Source organism: Schistocerca cancellata, chromosome 2 (genome assembly GCF_023864275.1).
Source record: "Schistocerca cancellata isolate TAMUIC-IGC-003103 chromosome 2, iqSchCanc2.1, whole genome shotgun sequence".
NCBI lineage: Eukaryota > Metazoa > Arthropoda > Insecta > Orthoptera > Acrididae > Schistocerca > Schistocerca cancellata.
The window spans coordinates 904,189,623-904,207,311 of record NC_064627.1 but is presented as its reverse complement, the minus strand read 5'-3'; positions in this window follow the sequence as shown (position 1 = coordinate 904,207,311).

Below are 17,689 nucleotides of genomic sequence, written 5' to 3'. Positions count from 1 at the left end.
TGCATCAATTAGATCCACAGCGGACTGATAGTGGGAATTTAGCTATGGAGGAAGAAAGGCTAAGGGAAGAATGAAGAGAAGTCAGGTCGGTGGCTCATAGAACACATTTGGTGCGAAACAAGCAAGGTAGAAAATAGATTACAGCTCAGCCAGTTGCAGGAAAGTGTGTATGTTATAGCTTCCAAAACACAACAAAGCTGTCGCGCATTTTGAGGCCAGCCAGGCAGGATTGAAAATAATTCACACAGCAGCACCTAGACGGAAGAAGGTGGATGCTGTGTCGCACCAGCGACTGCGGAAGTGTTCATTACGCAGCAAGGCATAGCAAAGCCCAAACAAGTATAGCTCGTGAGCGTATCAACACCTAGCCACTGCCGTACTGAAATATTCTTCTGTTAGTATCGGAAGACTACACCCATGGGCCTGTGATACTTGTGGCACCATCCGGAATGCTGTAGAAGGCCACAGTTCGACTTCATTTCATGGCAACCTGCCCTGAGACAGGAGATGTAGAGCTCCTGCCGCCACGGGACACGCCAAGCCGTGGACAGAGTATGCCAGCGACAGCGCTCCTGCAGTGGGTCACAGCCACCACTACTGTACCCGCTGAGCCCAGATGATGTTGCTGACAAATGCAGTGGTGCTCTAACTCAGCTCCGACAAGCCGCAGTCTGGCAGGATTTTACGATGCCACGCATACACACGAGGGAAGCAACTGGATTGTCTCAGCCACACTGCCGCTGTTTGAATTACGAGGTGCATTCAAGTTGTAAGGCCTCCGATTTTTTTTTCTAATTAACTACTCACCCGAAATCGATGAAACTGGCGTTACTTCTCGACGTAATCGCCCTGCAGACGTACACATTTTTCACAACGCTGACGCAATGATTCCATGGCAGCGGCGAAGGCTTCTTTAGGAGTTTGTTCCGACCACTAGAAAATCGCTGAGGCAATAGCAGCACGGCTGGTGAATGTGCGGCCACGGAGAGTGTCTTTCATTGTTGAAAAAAGCCAAAAGTCACTAGGAGCCAGGTCAGGTTAGAAGGGAGCATGAGGAATCACTTCAAAGTTGTTATCACGAGGAAACTGTTGCGTAACGTTAGCTCGATGTGCGGGTGCGTTGTCTTGGTGAAACAGCACACGCGCAGCCCTTCCCGGACGTTTCTGTTGCAGTGCAGGAAGGAATTTGTTCTTCAAAACATTTTCGTAGGATGCACCTGTTACCGTAGTGCCCTTTGGAACGCAATGGGTAAGGATTACGCCCTCGCTGTCCCAGAGCATGGACACCACCATTTTTTCTGCACTGGCGGTTACCCGAAATTTTTTTGGTGGCGGTGAATCTGTGTGCTTCCATTGACCTGACTGGCGCTTTGTTTCTGGATTGAAAAATGGCATCCACGTCTCATCCATTGTCACAACCAACGAAAAGAAAGTCCCATTCATGCTGTCGTTGCACGTCAACATTGCTTGGCAACATGCCACCCGGGCAGCCATGTGGTCGTTCGTCAGCATTCGTGGCACCCTGGATGACACTTTTCGCATTTTCAGGTCGTCATGCAGGATTGTGTGCACAGAACCCACAGAAATGACAACTCTGGAGGCGATCTGTTCTACAGTCATTCGGCGATCCCCCAAAACAATTCTCTCCACTTTCTCGATCATGTCGTTAGACCGGCTTGTGCGAGCCCGAGGTTGTTTCAGTTTGTTGTCACACGATGTTCTGCCTTCATTAAACTGTCGCACCCACGAACGCACTTTCGTCACATCCATAACTCCATCACCACATGTCTCCTTCAACTGTCGACGAATTTCAATTGGTTTCACACCACGCAAATTCAGAAAACGAATGATTGCACGCTGTTCAAGTAAGGAAAACGTCGCCATTTTAAGTATTTAAAACAGTTCTCATTCTCGCCGCTGGCGGTAAAATTCCATCTGCCGTACGGTGCTGCCATCTCTGGGACGTATTGACAATGAACGTGGCCTCATTTTAAAACAATGCGCATGTTTCTATCTCTTTCCAGTCCGGAGAAAAAAAATCGGAGGCCTTAGAACTTGAATGCACCTCGTATATCCTGGTGGAGACCCGCAATACATGAATTTGAATGTACAAATCAAATCTCCTGACTCCATTCCTATTTCAGTTCCTAACATTAACCCACCTGTCCTATTGACTCCATTCTTGGGGAAAACTATGGAGGATTTTTATATAATTCACAAACAGCTGCAAAATTAGGGAATGACGAGAGGTTACGTACAACTCAGCTGAATTTGGCAAGTAATGCTAGGGTGTGTGTGATGCGTCACGAGAAGGTGTGAAACACTCAATCCTTCCAAGATATGCAGAGAGGAATAATATAGTGTTATAGACGTAAAAACACAACTTGATACACACAGGAACGACTTATTGGGATAGCTGTGAGCCAGGCATAGACTTTGGGGAGTGTTTCGGGTTTCATTTGGAAGTTAAACATTAAAATGTATGAGTCGACAGGTGACGCTACATGCATTTACGTTGGGGCTGCCTGTTCATGTGTTACATAAAGTGTGCGTGGATTTTCTAAAACCTTTAAGTGAGACTGTAGCAGCTACAGCAGCCTTGTCCGAGATGGATACAGTGGGAAAGCCTACACAGAGGAAAGTAGTTTATAGTGCTGAGACTTTGTGTGGTAGATGTGGCGAACTGGGTGAAAGTAGTTTATATTGCTGAGACTGTGTGTGATAGATGTGACGAACTGGGCTACCTTCAACAATGTTATAGCAATCAGCAGGGCTATAAGTATAAATGGGTTGGACTCCGAACAAAATTTCAAAGGGATACACAGACATGTGGTTATGGGTTGAAAGGTGCATCTCGCACCCCAATGCTAATCGCTATTTTCACTCACAGCGGAGTATGCGCTGATATGAAACTTCCTGCCATATTAAAATATGTGCCAGACCGAGACTCGAACTTGGGACCGCTTCCTTTCGCAGGCATATGCTCTACCAAATGAGCCACCCAGGCACGAGTGAGGATATCTCCTTACAGTTTCACTTCCGCCAGTACTCGACTATAGCCTTTCAAACTTCACAGCGGTCTCCTACTAAGCTTGCAAGACTAGCACTCCTGGAAGAATGTTGTAGGGCACTTGCCCGCGAAAGGCAAAGGTCCTAAGTTCGAGTCTCTGTCCGATACAAAACTCTAATCTGCCAGTAAGTTTCATAACAGCACACACTCCGCTCCATAGTGAAAATTTCGTTCTGGAAACATCCCCCAGGCTGTGTCTCCGCAGTAGCGTTTCTTCCATGAGTACTAGTCTTGAAAGTCTGGAAGGGAGGAGACGAGGTACTGGCAGAAATAAAGCTGTGAGAACGGATCGCTAGTCGTGCTTGGGTAGCTCAGTTCGTAGAGCAGTTGCCTGCGAAAGGCAAAGTTCCCGATTGCGACTCTCAGTCAAACACTCAGTTTTAATTTCCCAGGACTCTTCAGTGCAGGCACTGTTAAACGTTCACTGTGAATGTTAGTACAAGGCACCCCCTTGCGTAGTCTTAACAGACTATGTAGGAGGAAGAGTTTGCAAATTTTTGATAGATATGGGACCGCTGGTATATGTATCCGGTGAGGATGTACTTGGGGATGAGGAATTTGAATCCGTCTCTTAGTTTGTCAGTGTAGAGTCACGTTTAATTATTTAAACGACTATTGATTTTTAATATATACCAAGAGTTCATATAGGAAGTTTAATGACTAGATTAATTAAAACTTCCGGGCTGAATTGCCGTGGTCCGTATATAATACTGCTTCTCCTTCCTGACGTTTCGTTGCCTACTGCGGGCAACATCTTCTGAGGGAGTCAACGGCTGGCTGTTAGGCGCTGGAGGTCCCGCTTATATAGAGCGCTTAGATGGTGCACCACTCATCACGTGCTTTCGACTTTAAAATTATCTCTGGCTAGTGCCATCTCTCTCGATTATAGGTAATCGATAGTCACTACGTTGGTACAGAGTCGACCGACATATCTTGTCTAGTTTTAATCTTTCTTTTTTTATTAAAATTATTTTGGTGCTTGCAGATCTCTATAGCTTCTCAATACATGCGGGTTTAGATTGGGACAAATTGACAAATCAGCTGTAGCGGAACACGTTTTTAAAGACGGTGATCACGAAATAAAATTTAGTGAGACAAAAGTGATAGCTAGGGCTTCACATTATTATACCCGCGTGTATAGAGAAGCTATAGAGATCTACAAGCACGAAAATAATTTCAGTAAAGAAGAAGAAGGATTAAAACTAGACAAGATATGGTGGTCGACTCTGTACCAACGAAGTGACTATCGATTACCTATAATCGAGAGAGATGGCACTAGCCAGAGATAATTTTAAAGTCGAAAGCACGTGATGAGTGGTGCGCCATCTAAGCGCTCTATATAAGCGAGACCTCCAGCGCCTAGCAGCCAGTCGCCGACTCACCTCAGAAGATGTTGCCCGCAGTAGGCAACGAAACGTCAGGAAGGAGAAGACGTTTTATATACGGACCACGGCAATTCAGCCTGGAAGTTTTAATTAATGAAGACGCCGACCGTGAAAGCTTACACGTTATGGTTTAATGACTAGTTTCGACCATTAACAGCTATCTTCAAATCTGAAGGGCCTAGAAGCGAAAGATTACAAGACAGGGATTTGCATTCAACGTTAATGGTATTTTAAGAAAGTAAAAAATTATTAAACTGTACTTATAGCAGTTTCTAAGGTAAGAGGACACTTTGTCAGTTGGCTGTTAGCAACATAAGAGAACGTCACCTGTTAAAAAGATACGTCAACTGTCAAACAAGTGACGTTAAGACTGACATGGAAGTATCGTAATGTAGATCTATATATGCCATGAATGACAGGAATTAGAGCAAACGTTACACGAGAACACTGCTTTAAGAGCATACGACGTTATCATACTTGTAATATGACTAAATAGTAAGTACAAACAAGCATAGTTGCCCTGCACACAAAGTGACATCTATACAATAGGCATGTCGTCTGGTGACAGCGACAGCCAGAGTTTTCATGAGGTGGTCGTACGCCAACTAACCTATGATAAGTGCACAGACTCATGGGTGAAGAAACCATTAGAAGGTCACTGCACACAATTTCAAGTATAACAGTATGGAAAATAATGTTAAGTATAAAATTAAAACAGAAAACAGTTAAAGCTACAGTCGTCGTAAGGAAATTAAGAAAGTAAACTAGACAAGCTCCGTAAATAAAAGTATGGAACTACACAGAAGTCCTTGCTAATATCATAAAAACATTTTGTTCAGATAGAAGGACTAATGATGCAGTAACTTGTACAGATCTATACACAAAATGTTTTACATAGGAACAGATAACAGAAATCGCATTATTGACGATTGGCTTAAATATAGGCAATATATAATGACAACCAGTGTATGTGATCGTTACAAGGAGGAAATGTCAATGTGTATGGTAATCAGGTCGCTGATTTAAACACGATAACAGAAGTGGATGAATGAATCTGCCATGATACAGGTAGCAGCTCAAATCTAAAATAACAAAGATGGGTACTAAGTGTCTATACAAGAGTGAGAAGAGATTACAAGAGATTGTGGTTTACAAGTTATTGTAGCAGCCAAACCTATAAAAATATACGTCTGTTAGTCAACCTTAGTGTTTGCTGGAGGATATGTAAAAATTATCTAGACGTATACATCATCTCCAGTTTATAACTATACGGTATAACACTGCTACATTTCTAGGTCATATGTTATCGAAGCCTAGATTGATACATAAATCCAATCACAATGTAATACGCATGTCGAAAACATAGTGAACAGTACAGTAACAGTCAATGTAAACAGTAAATATAGATTATTGCCTTACAGAATCAATCACAGATGGCAATTAATGCAGATCAATGGTGTAATCATCTGGCGCCCGACGTCTACGTCAATCGATATCGATTCTATGTTAGTACATACATCTACTAATTGTATGTTATACAAACCTCCAAAATAGTCAATAACTGTGCATAATCTAGTAACAATCAATATGAAACAATAATGAATATCTTTAGTATTCAAAATGGTCGTAAACGCATATAAAAACGTATAACGGCGTCTGTGTATATGTCAAGATGCCATGGCAGTCAAAATAAACAGTGGACGTATAATACTGCCTACAAAATCTACGGTAATATATACATCCTATCATTGTATGCTAGACGTGGCTCAAAGGTAGTTAATATCGAAAGCAATACAATAACACTCTACATACACAGCAGGGAAATGTCCACATCTTCATGAATGGCTAATTATGTACACGAATCGTCTGCTCAATATAAGACTTCCCTCACTGGTGTGGCAGCCTATGTAAGTTGTTTTTTGTAAGGCCCAGATCGTCTTCGATTTAATGTATCGAGTTCCTCAATTTTGCCGATGGCTGAAAAACGCATCTACCGTCGTACGTCTTGAGGATCCTTTCGATGATTGAAGACTTGCTGCCAAAATACGACATTAACATATTGAGTTATGTTTAAAGTAAATTACCAGCTCTTTTTTTGAAATGCACATTCTGTTATGCGAAAGCACACTTTATTTAAAATATAACATAAATTTTATAAAGAAATTCAGTTATCCGTATTGGAGCTGTTGAAATCCAAATAAATTAAATAAAAATGTTGATACAAGAAAGACGCGTTTCGCCATTCAGCAAGGAAGTCTTCAGTCACTACACAGAGTAAGCATCTCACGGTCACCCCGGCCGGCTCCTAAGGAATTTACTGAATACATGTGTGAATGGTTTTTCTCAACGCAGCATCCCAACAATGCTCTCGATACTCGTGTTTATGTGTGTAAATGTATGATCCCTACCCAGAGTTAACGTTGTGTTATTTTTCAACAACAGCAAGATCCAGTTTTGTTCGTGTTAATATGTATGTTAATTGGCTAGTGAATATTGTCGGCTTAATGATAAATAAACGCCAAGTGGCAGTTCACAATAATCTTTGAATGTTGTGTCAAACCTCCCTAAGCAACTCATTACACCGGTTTGAAAATAATTGAAAACTAAGTCCCCAAGTTTATTTAAACTGATTTGACTGGTTCAGTGAAGTCAGTGCCGATCATGTACTATGTTTATCTTTCGGGTGCTGTCTATGGTAGCTATGAGGAATTGAGGGCAAAGTCTTTTAAATACATCCTTGTCTTCAGAAGCCTATTCGAGAAGCCCATCTTTTCATGGTTAGTAATCAGTCTGCCCCCTGCCTTTGATGAAAGTGATTTAGGTGAAATTAAAATCAATATACGCCAACAGAGCGTCCCCTCTTTCTTACTCATGGAAGTGTGTTCTACCTGGTGACCCATTCTTTTACAAACAATCTGTAACACGCCCGGGAGTACAAAAGGGGGCAGTGGGGGACCCTTAAACTGGTTGACGTTTCTGCTTTTCTTGACCGTGCGCCCTGTCCACACCACGTACCTGATACTCCAGCGGCGGCCGTACTGTTCTGCTTCACAATGCTACTGTTCTGCCTGAAATTATTTATCGAAATATGCAAGCGAATAAGGGGAGTCACGTTAAGTCAACGTTAAACACAACACTGTTCTACGTCTGGTATTAATATCATTATTCTGAGACGATATGGAAATCACAGGTTGCACTGTTTACACTATAAGTCGTAAATGTTTATACCAACTGACAGTCTTGATGATTATCTATCCACTTGGACGAGCGTATGCGTACCGAACATGGCGCGGATGATTGTTGATGATGCGGAAGCCGGATGATCGCACGAAAGTCCTTACGCTCGTCACGCATACAGAGGTATTTAGTATCAGTCCTCCTTGACACTAGTAATGATATAACACTATTCGTAAAGTTAATTTTTCAGTTCTCAGTTCTTACTTGTACGAGCGCGCGCGTAACCGTCGCGGCGCGGCTGACTGTTCATAATGCGGAACGCGAGGTCCGAACGCACGTCCGAACGCTCGCTACAAGACACTGGCACTTAAATGCTCTCTTTTGTGGTAAATAGTATTACTGATTCACATTAGTTCACTCTTGGAGACCAAAACGGCGCGGGTGATTGATACAGTACGGTACGACACGCATCGAGAGGATACACAAATACGTTATCAGTAGCACTGCTCATTTTTAAATTACTTCTTGACGCTCTTTCCTCTGAATCATTTACTTATTTTATCACTTTACTGTAATAGCCCTTGTAACAACACTTCATTTTCCATGATAACAATGTCTCTCACATGCAGAGCTACACACTACACAACATAAGCGTTCCGTGTCCCGTGCTCGACTCTCTAGAGACGTGGTTGCCCGCAAAGATACTCCACAACTAAGCCAGCGATATGACAACACACTTACAAGCCTATTCACACGCGTCACAGGTTACCAGGATTAGCATCCCTATTAATCCTCCCCGGAAAAGAAATCTTATACACTTCCAGACACTCTAGGTTTCATACTTTTTTCCTGGGGAATATACGCCCACAATGAAATGAACAATAGTTCACAGCCCCCTGTTCTTGCCAAGATTCTTGGCTGCGACGTAAATACTGTAACCAGAAATCCCCTTTCAAGTATTCTTACTTGGGACTTGGCCTGCCCCCACAATCAGTTAACCGAGATTCTGCCTAAGGTGAAAACTCGAGTAACTCCATTTGCACCTAGAGAAAGAAAAATAAACAAAAAAACTTACAGCATGGCAACACGAGGAGCCTCAAATGGCGTGCCGCTATATTTCCTTGTATACTCTGTCTGAGAATAAACATAAAATTGTACAGTTGATGCCACAAATATGCTTTTTTCTATGTTCTATACCTTTTTGGTTCTAATGCAACAGCAATATTATCTTGGGATCGACGTCGCGGTGAACGCACATTGGAAGCGTGTATTCGTCATCGCCACATTAGCGTATCACCCAGGGTGATGGTATGGGGTGCCATTGGTTACACGTCTCGGTCACCTCTTGTTCGCACTGACGGCGCTTTGAACAGTGGACGTTACATTTCAGATGTGTTACGACCCTTGGCTCTACCCTTCATTCAATCCCTGCGAAACCTTACATTTCAGCAGGATAATGCACGACCGCATGTTGCAGGTCCTGTACGGATCTTTCTGGATACAGAAAACGTTCGACTGCTGCCCTGGCCAGCATATTCTCCAGATCTCTCACCAATTGAAAACATCTGGTCAATGGTGGCCGAGCAACTGGCTCGTCACTATTCGCCAGTCACTACTCTTGATGAACTGTGGTATCGTGTAGAAGCTGCATGGGCAGCTGTAGCTGTACACGCCATCCAAGCTCTGTTTGACTCAATGCCCGGGCGTATCAAGGCCGTTATTACGGCCAGAGGTGGTTGTTCTGGGTATTGATTTCTCAGGGTCCATGCACCCAAACTGCGTGAAAATGTAATCACATATCAGTTCTAGTATAATATAGTTGTCCAATGAATACCAGTTTACCATCTGCATTTCTTCTTGGTGTAGCAATTTTAATGGCCAGTAGTGTACATAGAAACAAAGTGCAAGTTTATGCCGAATACATATAACATTGCTGCGTGGCTGGCCCCTATAGGTGTAGACCAGCACAGGTCCCTCCCGACGCTCGACTGACCTGGTACATTCTGTCAAGCTAAAATTGCCCGTGTATTTGTATTGGTTCCTCCCTCGCTTCTGATGTAGTGTCAGAGAGAGACAGAAACTGTGGCAGGGATAGATTCCCACACGTCAGCCATTTACAAATCGCCACTACTGGCTCTGGCCTAATGTCCCACGCCATACATCGCAATAACTTACAGCAACGCTACAGTTTCCTGCCTCGTTGTTGTTCCACTCAAAACAAATCGTGCGTGCAATACAGCCGTCACAGCTCCACGCCCACGAGTGCCATGTTTACCTTGCCTGGCCTGCTGGCTGTCATCTCTCACCATACTCAGCCAGTGGCCTCAGATTTCGTCACCGACCCGCGCCTTCACTGAATTTTTATAAAATTTCCGTTTCCCTCGACTAGGACTGATACTAGCACTGCACTATTAACACCAACACTAATACACATTTGATCTATAAATATAATTTGATATTTACTGTTATGTGTATGATGCTTCAAAATGTGACGTTTACTATACCTAGGTCAGATAGCTAAACAGTGTCAAGAGGTGTTGCAGAACATTTTGCATTAAACAGGCAACAAACAATGTAATCTGCCAGATTGAGATTTTCACTCTGCAGCGGAATGTGCGCTGATATAAAACTTCCTGGCATATTAAAACTGTGTGCCGCACCGAGACTCGAGTTCGAGTCTCGGTCCGGCACACTGTTTTAATCTTCCAGGAAGTTTTAATGTAATCTGTGTCAGTCAATAAGAGCACCCATCTCATGGATTGTCCCTTGTAAGTACATATTTGGTGCCTGGAAAATTCGGCTACTAGATTTGAAGCACACAATTTCAACAGAATCCTTAGGTTATCAGCAGTAAGGACAACGGGAAAATTAACAAACCACTATTTTATGGTAGCAGTTCAAGCATATCGTTTATGGTGGTCTCTGAGACAGGGAAAGAAACTTATGTGGTATTGATCAAATTTTGGCACTTAACATGAACACAAATCAACACTTCACTACTAACATTTACAAGTATATGGTCTACATTCTGCCACTGAAGTTTCGCTCGCAGTATGCTACTAATGCAGGCAATAGTGTTGTAAGTAGGCTGTTTATGTTTTCTTCATGTAAGTAGGCTCTTTATGTTTTCTTTATGTAAGTAGGCTGTTTATGTTTTCTTATTGGCAACGTTACGTAGCGCTCTATATGAAAATCACTGGCTGTGCTGTGTGCAGTCTGTGGCTAGTTTGCATTGTTGTCTGCCATTGTAGTGTTGGGCAGCGGCAGCTGGATGTGAACAGCGCGTAGCGTTGCGCAGTTAGAGGTGAGCCGCCAGCAGTGGTGGATGTGAGGAGAGAGATGGCGGAGTTTTGAAATTGCATATATTATGACTTGTGATGATATTAAGGTAAATACATTGTTTGTTCTCCATTAAAATCTTTCATTTGCTAACTATCCGTATCAGTAGTTAGTGCCTTCCGTAGTTTGAATCTTTTATTTAGCTGGCAGTAGTGGCGCTTGCTGTATTGCAGTAGTTCGAGTAAGGAAGATTTTTGGTGAGGTAAGTGATTTGTGAAACGTATAGGTTAATGTTGGGCCATTCTTTTGCATTGATTTTTGAAAGTCAGATTGCGTTGCGCTAAAAATATTGTGTCAGTTTAAGCACAGTCTCGTATACAATTCTTCTAAGGGGACGTTACAGTGTTTCAGATGTAATGAAACTATTCGTTTAGGCCACTGAAACTTGTCTGTAACAATATTTTTGACAGCCTTATAGAACAGAATACCAATAAAATTCATCTTATACTATTTGTGTTTTCCCCTTCATTTTCTCTAGGCGCTAAGTGCGGAGGGAAATTAGTAACTGATGGCATAAAATCTGGCGTCACCTTCCTTCCGGCTGCAAAGGCAAGAAAAGTCTGCTGCATAGTTCTGTAGGGCTGTTTACCTAAAAATCCTTTATTTACAATGCAAAGAGCCTAACATTCCGTCTATCTTCATCAGTGCGCAGTCTGCTTCTGGCAACTGGATTACGTAAAAGTAAATCATAAAGCTCGTAGCACGAACAAAAGAAAAGATGACCGTCCCATAAATTTTTCACAAATTTCAAACTAATTTTTAAGAGAAAGACATTTATTAAATTCAGAACTTTTGCAGCAAAGTAAATAATTTAAAGCAGAAAACCAGTCGTATCTACTGAATAAAGATAAAATTGTTTTAGTTTTGGAGTATAATTCATTCGCTTCATCTCGAAAAATATGTAATTTTAAAACATCATTACCTGAAGATAAAATACCACCTCGTTTCACGTATCTTTCATCCCATCACATGCTGTCATCACTACTGCAGTCATATAACTACTATAGGAAATAATACAATGAAGAAAAATTAATGTTCATTCCATAAACCACCTATGGATGGGATCAACCTGTCAGCTGATCTTTAGTTCTTTACTCTCAATGTTTCTGCACGTAGTTATGCCGGTTTATTTCACACACGGTCCATGGTTAAACTAGTCTCCAATGCGGTACCCTTACAAGACTTTGAAGACTTGAAAACGACATTACACTATTCACAGTCTTACAGATTATAGACAAAGTAAAGAAGTTGTATCTGTTTATCAGTACGACATCAGCTCGTTTCTTGCAGTTTGATTTACATATAATTCAAATATTGTTTTCTTACAGAGTTTGATTTTTCATGTTCATAATGAAGATAAGAAATTAAGTGATTCATGTTCACCTTAGCTTGATAGGAAGCAGCTGTGTTCCTTGTTAAATAGAGCCGAACATGATTCTCAGATTACAGTTAATGGTTTTGTGCAGTTCTTCTTATAAAATATTATCCCTACCTACGTTATCCATCACACAACAGTAACTGTGAGAAACACTGATTTATTAGATGCAACAGCGAAAGATAATGTCCCTGAATTGACAATGATCATTTTGTGCAGTAAATATTTCAGGTTATTTACGTTATTACACAGGGTGATTCAGCTAAGATGTTCATCTAAGATATCTTCTGAGCTATTTGAGGGAGAGATTTAGTTATTGCACAGTAAACTCAGAGGAAATTCCAATTTTTGTTCCTTAGCAAATGAGACAGATTAAGTCCATGCAATTGATTGTGTGAAGCAACGTGCATTTTGGCAATGAGAAATGCTGACCCTTCGATATATAAATAGTTTGGATATGCCTTAATTTCACCTTTTAGCAAAGTTGATTTTCGGGGTTTGCTTGAAACTCATCAAGAATACACGTTTCGTATTTATTTAAACTGGATTTTATAGCTATAATGCATAGGTACAACATCATGTAGCACATCCTTGTGAAAATTGTTTAATGGTAAACTGAGTTCCTTGAACCATTTCTGTACATTTTTTTGCATCCCTAAAAATTTATAACTTAATAAATTTCTATCTTCTGCAAAAAATTGTGATATTGTAGACCATCATAATTAGCGAGCCCAGTGAAAATTATAAGCTAACCCATGCAGTAGAAAGAAAGTTACCAGGAAAATCATTTTTTAAACATAATTAGCACTGAAGTTTCAAAAATGTTTTACTGTACTCGTATCTTAAAAGGACTTCTGTGAATTAAAACTGACCAGGTGAGTAATATACTTCTTACTCTTCCTCCAACTTTGGTTCATTTTGTAATTTAAATCTGTTTCCTAATTTCCTTGCCCTCTTGGTGCGTTCTTCTGAACTTCTTATGGAAGATTTATTCTCTGCCTGTCTTCATTCTTCAAATATTTTCTCATATTTTGCTCCATTTGCTCTATTCTCTCTGTAACCTAATTTGTCATCCACTACATGATTAAAAATAATCAGAGTAGCATGAGTTCCTATTTGTACTCTTCTTCCAGAAAACCAAGTCTTTTCATAAATCTTCCAAATTTAGTGTAAAGAGTGAACACAACCACATATATTTTTACTTCCTTAAAATTTAAATCATTTTAAAACTCACATTTGTTCTACTTGCTGTAGAGTCCATGGGTCTATAAAACGTTTTCACATTTGTCATCAAAGAACTTGGATTTTTGTTACCAATATTAGAAATCCCTTGACAATTAATGTGTCTGTTTCCGTGAAAGACTGCTCTTTTTGTTTTATAAGATGCTTATAGTTTTCTCATCCCTAAATCGAAAACAGTTACCTCATAAATCGCTCCGAAACTGCTATTGAAATATGTTTTCACACTTATTAATAAAAGACAATTCAAGCTACAAACAGCTCCGAAGCAAACAATTCATGGACTGAACAATGTCAGCCAAGATGGAGAAATTTACTGTGCCTTTCTGTGACACAGAAGTATGAGATGTACATGTAGAAGTAAAATTAGGAGCCAGAAACACAACTGTCAGAAAGTAAGAGATGAAGTGGGTGCTGAATGTCAAATGTTGCATTGGCCCCAACACATGTATTCTTTTATACCTCTACAAACAATGAAGATGTATTGTTGAAATTTTCATGCATTTGAAGCCAAAGAAAAAAAAATAGGGACAAATTTTGAAAATTGCACTTTTGGGACCAGATTGTATGTACGCCATTAAGACATCTTAATACTGTTTGGAACAAATGTATAATGACAATGTCCTGGCATAATGACATATGTCAGAGGTATCGTTATCAACTTTATGTTTTCGTATGGAATTACATAAATTTCTGCTGCTGGTGTCGCTTTTCAAAATGTTCAAATGTGTGTGAATTGCTAAGGGACCAAACTAACTTAATCTCACTTATGCTAAGAACAGCACACTCACCCATGCTCGAGAGAGGATTCGAATCGCCGGCGGGAGGGGCCGCGCAATCCGTGATATAACGCCTCTAACAGCGTGGCCACTCAGGGCGGGTGTCGCTTTTCTGAAGCAGACGATTTTGATGGTGTTTTACTCTTCAAATTAAGATTATTAGTTTCGAGTAATTACTATGTTTAAAACATAGTATTTATATGTTTTCAACAAGAAATCGATTGTGGTGTCATACGGTAGTTAGCTGTTACACGGAACTGCCACGAAAGCCTGAGAGGACACGTCAGCTTGACGTTAACAAGGCCGTCGGTACACCTACCCTGCATTCGAACGTCCCTTCGATATCCTTGGTTCTCAGTGGTTTCATCATTAATAGTTGTACCGACTTAGTGACTCGTCCGAGTCGTTGCTTGATTATGATTGTTCCCTGGTTGTTGTGAACGTAACGCTAAGAATATAGAAAGGAAATTCACTGTGTTTTCTTGTTATGCTAAAGATACGTATTTCTTTCTGCGAGTTCTCTGTTGAGAGTTGTTACAGTGGGACTGACCCAGTCAACATGTTAGCACTAGATGTGTTACGTGCGTCATTTTTGACCCACGATTTATTGTCGAGGGCCCTACATACTCTCATCACAGGACAAACCCCCCAGTGACTTTTAATCATTTTATGGGGTTGAACAAATCACCAAAATTTCATCCACCTAGCCCACTTAGAAGTATGAAAAATTTAGTGGTATACAAGTTGTGCTATGTGGGTCATATTTGACCCATATGCATTTTAACGCTGTTTCATATCAGTAACAGCGATTTCCATACACTAAATAGTTTCTGGGCGTGCCACGACGTTATTCAAGAGATGTCGTTGTATATTACGAAACTTTGGGCCAAATATGAAATACGAAGAATTGGGAGGTCTGGCGATACTTTTTAAAAGCGCGGCTTTCCGTTTTCTACGGACTGGTGACATGCTGATTTACAGCGTGACACTGGGAAACAACAGAGTAATACATTATACAGTGCTGAATCCACCCCCACCCCCGTCCTCCCACACTGCTCTCTTGGGTCCTGTTAACAGCTGTCTTACACGACAGCGGATGTTAGGCGCGTCGCAGTTACGGAATAATACCACTGACAGCTTATTCACCTCCGAGAAACTGGAGGATGAGCTGAAATAAAAAGTAACACGTTTATTTGGCACTTTTCGGGGATCACTCAAAAATTTCTCTCCCGTAGCACGATGTGGTGACCAGACTTTGCATGCAACACAAGTCAGGCGCCAATCTTCTCACAGCATACGAAGGGAAAAAAAGAAAAAAAATCTTATTATGAGTAACACGCATGCCGGATGTTGGGTGAATGAAAATACAAAGAAGAAAGTTCCAGAAGCTGTGAAGTTTTATAATGAAACAAAGGGTTTAGTTGATTTAATTGACCAAATGGGTAGACATTACAGTGTCCGAGCTGGCACCCACCGATGGCCAGTGCATGTCTTTTACAATATTCTTGACCTTGCCATGATCAATGCTCACACAGTTTGTAAGTTATTTACCTCTACTATGTCTCGCCGCGACTTTTTCCTCAGAATAACAGATGAGATTGCTGCCCACTACAAACTGCAGAGAGGATGTAATCTCCCCTTGCAGGCACTATATTCCGGAATTGCCCAATATGGAAATAGAAGGCGTTGTCAAATTCAGGATCGTCAGAGTAGCAGACGAACTTGCTGCCCTCTACAAACTGCAGAGAGGAGCCAATTTCCCTTGGCAGGCACTCGATACTGGCCCTGGGCAATACAGAAATAGAAGATGTTGTCAAATTCAGGCTCCCTGGAAAGAACAAAACAACATAGAGGAACAAAACATTAATAGTTTGCTCCAATGCAACAAGTAAGTGTCCAAAACCTTCCAAACAAAAACTCTCGTGGAATATCTGAACTGTGAGCCCATCCCAGCTTAGGCAATTCTGTCACGTCTTTGTTTCTAGATATTTCCAAATAGTTATAATTATAGACAAGTTGCTTGTTCTTATGCTTTAGTTCCTTGATCACAATAAGGAAAAAAAATCGCAGAGCTTTTTAGCCACCTTCTGCGTTTTAGACTCTTTCACAAATACTCAGTGCTTACCTCATTTGCCTGTACCCACATAAAAAATAGAGTCTGCTTCTGTTTCAATCTTTTTATAAAGGAAAACATTTTAACATTTCGTTACTTACTTGTTTTAATAATGATTGATGAAAGACTTGCAATTTCTTCTCTAAAATTAAAAAAAAAGTTTATATCTGAAAATTTGTGTTCGAAAGTGTGCTATTCATTTAGAGACGAAATTATCCTTTGGTTAAAGTTTACGGTCCTTCTGAACGCATTGTCAACATGGCGACAAAACACCAGGAAAATACGAATAAAACGGTGATTTCCTACTGTGGGTCAAATCCGATCCACATGATACTACTAGAGGTATTGAAATTCATCGACAGTTGAAGGAGACATGTGGTGATGGAGTTATGGATGTGTCGAAAGTGCGTTCGTGGGTGCGACAGTTTAATGAAGGCAGAACATCGTGTGACAACAAACCGAAACAACCTGAGGCTCGCACAAGCCGGTCAGACGACATGATCGAGAAAGTGGAGAGAATTGTTTTGGGGGATCGTCGAATGACTGTTGAACAGATCGCCTCCAGAGTTGGCATTTCTGTGAGTTCTGTGCACACAATCCTGCATGACGACCTGAAAATGCGAAAAGTGTCATCCAGGTGGGTGCCACGAATGTTGACGGGTGACCACATGGCTGCCCGTGTGGCATGTAGCCAAGCAATGTTGACGCGCAACGACAGCATGAATGGGACTTTCTTTTCGTCGGTTGTGACAATGGCTTGGACGTGGATGCCATTTTTCAATCCAGAAACAAAGCGCCAGTCAGCTCAATGGAAGCACACAGCTTCACCGCCACCAAAAAATTTCGGGTATCCGCCAGTGCTGAAAAAATGATGGTGTCCATGTTCTGCGACAGCGAGGGCGTAATCCTTACCCATTGCGTTCCAAAGGGCACTACTGTAACAGGTGCATCCTACGAAAATGTTTTGAAGAACAAATTCCTTCCTGCACTGCAACAAAAACGACCGGGAAGAGCTGCGCGTGTGCTGTTTCACCAAGACAACGCACCCGCACATCGAGCTAACGTTACGCAACAGTTTCTTCGTGATAACAAGTTTGAAGCGATTCCTCATGCTCCCTGCTCACCTGACCTGGCTCCTAGTGACTTTTGGCTTTTACCAACAATGAAAGACACTCTCCGTGGCCGCACATTCACCAGCCGTGCTGCTATTGC